This window comes from Nanorana parkeri, unplaced genomic scaffold (assembly GCF_000935625.1).
Source record: "Nanorana parkeri isolate BGI_ZX_2015 unplaced genomic scaffold, ASM93562v1 scaffold61, whole genome shotgun sequence".
Taxonomy (NCBI): Eukaryota; Metazoa; Chordata; class Amphibia; order Anura; family Dicroglossidae; genus Nanorana; species Nanorana parkeri.
The window spans coordinates 1,801,004-1,804,384 of record NW_017306329.1 but is presented as its reverse complement, the minus strand read 5'-3'; the positions used below and the strand labels follow the sequence as shown (position 1 = coordinate 1,804,384).

Below are 3,381 nucleotides of genomic sequence, written 5' to 3'. Positions count from 1 at the left end.
TATAGACACGCCTCTGTAAACCAGCGGGGCACTTGTCCTACCCAAAAATAAATTTTTAAAAGTTACAAAAAAAAGAAAGTAGGATCTCAATCTCTCTACTGAATCTAGAACTATATACGGTATATATAATGTAACCCTCCATTTTGGCCAGGGTTAGGTTCTGGAAGGAATGGTTGAAAATAGAAACCAATGTAAATTGAAACCCAGTATATAATGTAAGTCAATGGGAAGTGAGGGAGTTGGGATCCAGGCTTCTCTCAAAAATGACACGAGTGACATAATACTCTATGAGGGGAATGTATCAAAACTGGAGCAGATGTACATGGCAACCAATCAGCTTCTCTCTTTCATTTTCAAATCTTAACTGAACAAAATGAAGACAGGCACTGATTGGTTGCCCTGGGCAACTGCTCCAGGTTTTCTCTGCTCCCAGTTTTGGTAAATTCCCCTCAATATATTTAAGGTTTTGAAATGAATGCACCGCAGCCAGTCCTATGGCCATTCCCACAGTGTGGATTTGAGTGCCTTGAAACACATTTAAAGACCAAATAAACTCACAAGAAATATTTTTTCAAGTAAGAGAGAGAGAGCCACTGAAGAACCTCCCATAATTCCAGGTATACCCCTGTGCCACTCGGGGGAGGGGGCGGGTACAGCTGGCTCTGCCTCTAGATAGGCAGAACCAGCTGTCACTCACGCAGCTGGGGCGGATCCCGACACAATTGTCTGGATCCGCTTCAGCTGCGGCGTCTCAGTATACCGCGAGCCGTAGCTCGCAGTATACTGAGCTTAGGGTGATGGGAGGACGCTAGTTTGTGTCCTCCCGTTACCCTAAGGAGAACTATGGGGAAAAGCCTTAACCCCATAGTTTTCCTTTAAAACCAGCCCACATTGACCTCTGCAACTATTATAGAGTCATTTATCCTCTCTATCTCTCTACTGAATCTAGAACTATATACGGTATATATAATGTAACCCTCCATTTTGGCCAGGGTTAGGTTCTGGAAGGAATGGTTGAAAATAGAAACCAATGTAAATTGAAACCCAGTATATAATGTAAGTCAATGGGAAGTGAGGGAGTTGGGATCCAGGCTTCTCTCAAAAATGACACGAGTGACATAATACTCTATGAGGGGAATGTATCAAAACTGGAGCAGATGTACATGGCAACCAATCAGCTTCTCTCTTTCATTTTCAAATCTTAACTGAACAAAATGAAGACAGGCACTGATTGGTTGCCCTGGGCAACTGCTCCAGGTTTTCTCTGCTCCCAGTTTTGGTAAATTCCCCTCAATATATTTAAGGTTTTGAAATGAATGCACCGCAGCCAGTCCTATGGCCATTCCCACAGTGTGGATTTGAGTGCCTTGAAACACATTTAAAGACCAAATAAACTCACAAGAAATATTTTTTCAAGTAAGAGAGAGAGAGCCACTGAAGAACCTCCCATAATTCCAGGTATACCCCTGTGCCACCAGCATGCACCTATGTGTCTATCTCCAAGTGTACCCCTAGCATGTGCACCTCCATATCTCCAAATGAACTTCTATGTGCTTCGGTATCTCCAAGTGTACCGCTGTGCTCCTCCATATTTCTGTGTGTCCCTGTTCTCCGTATCATCAGTTGTTCCCCTGTGCTCCTCCGTATCTCCAAGTGTATCCCTGTGCTCCTGTGTATGCCCTAGTGTAACCCTGTGCTCCATATCTCCAAGTGTACCGCTATGATCTCCTGTTGCTCCAAGTGTACCCCCTGTGCCTCCAGCATGTCTCTATGTGCCTGTGTATATCTCCACGTGTGTACCACCATACCTCCAAGTGTCCCTCTGTAGGTGTCCACAATTTTTGGGTTGCGGAGAGCCCCTTCCCGAGCCACAGTCCTCCACCTGTGCCCCGACCTAGCTGCCAGAGACTCTGCACAATACTCTACTGTTGTACTCTAGCCCCTTGCAGTTGTATAGCGTTCCCCCGCGTATCTTTCCGCAGCTGAGGTCTGTGGAAGAAGGATACACTAGGTGGCACTGTTGTTTCAATGACAGTCATGTGACGGGGCAAAAAGGGCGCTATTTTGAATGGGCGGAAATGGAACTGGCGCAAACCGAGGGCTATCTTTATATATATATATAATATATTTTGTTAGTCCAATAAAAAAGGTATCATTGCACACTGCAATACTGCATTTTTGTCTTTTGTGACATCTTGTCTACTGGACTAATACGGCTTACCCATTTATATATATATATATATACGCACACACACCCCTAAACACAAAGGGCCAATTTATAAGTGAATGTGACTTTCTTAAAACATTCACTGGTAGTGAATCAGTCACTGTCGTTTAAAACAAATGCAAAACAGATTCACTTGCAATAAATGTTTCGTGAATTTCAGATTCACTACTTTTAAATATTGATCATTTGGGGTTTTTTTTAAATCTTTTTATTATTGATCACACTCAGTGGTAGTAAATCTGACATTCACTGCTGGTAAACCTTTTAGATGCTTGTGCTAAAAATGACAGTGATTCACTACCAGTGAATGTTTGGGGAAAATCACATTACCTGCTTTATAAATCCACTGCTTTATATATTAAATGCAGGAGAAATTGATCCGGGAAGTGTAAACAAACTCTTATTTCCCAGATCAATTTCTCCTGCGTTTAAAAGTACCTCCGTTTATATATCTTTAACGATGAACTTCCCCCGCACAGCAAGAGTTTTTATCTAGGGGCTGGAATAAAGCAGATATACTCACCTGATCCTGGCTCTTGCATCGGTCAGCTTTCACCTCTCTCTCCCTCCACTCTGGCGGTGGCATGTCCCTTGGTGTCCTCACGCCTGGTGGACCTGCGTTGGAAGTGATGAGGTCACGGGTCCTTAGACCGCTAGAGCCTGGGGAGAAGAGGCTGTCAGGACCAGTCTGGCAGCCAAGTAAGACCGATGATCAGGTCGCATTAGCTAACCCTTGCAGTACGATGGTGGCCCCACTGCAGGGGTTAATTTTTACATTTACAGTTCCTCTTTAAATGTCTTTAGTTGTGTTAAAAGTGTTTAATCTGCCACTGGACACAAAGATTTCTATTTTTTCTAAACTCCGCTTAACTGAAAGCACATTATAATTATATTATAACATTGAAAAGCATCACATGCCTTTTTATATTCCTTTAGAAATGTCCCATAAACATATAAACGCATGCCCCATGTGACTGAGGCCTGACAAGCATAACCGGACTTTCTTATATAATTTATCATTTTATAGACGTGCTTCCTGCTGATTTGTGTTTTTCATGTTTCAGCCGCCGTTTTGGGTAAACTCAGCAATATTTGCACAGACGCTCTGCATACTTGCATTGTCAGAGTGAACACAATGGATTCTTTGCTGTTTT

The 3,381-nt window shown here is 42.9% G+C and overlaps 1 protein-coding gene across 1 annotated transcript in view; it reads left to right on the top strand.

The window, feature by feature from the left end:
* Positions 1 to 3,381, top strand: part of WDR7 (WD repeat domain 7) — a 348,971-nt gene that overhangs the window by 204,346 nt on the left and 141,244 nt on the right. The window lies entirely within an intron of this gene.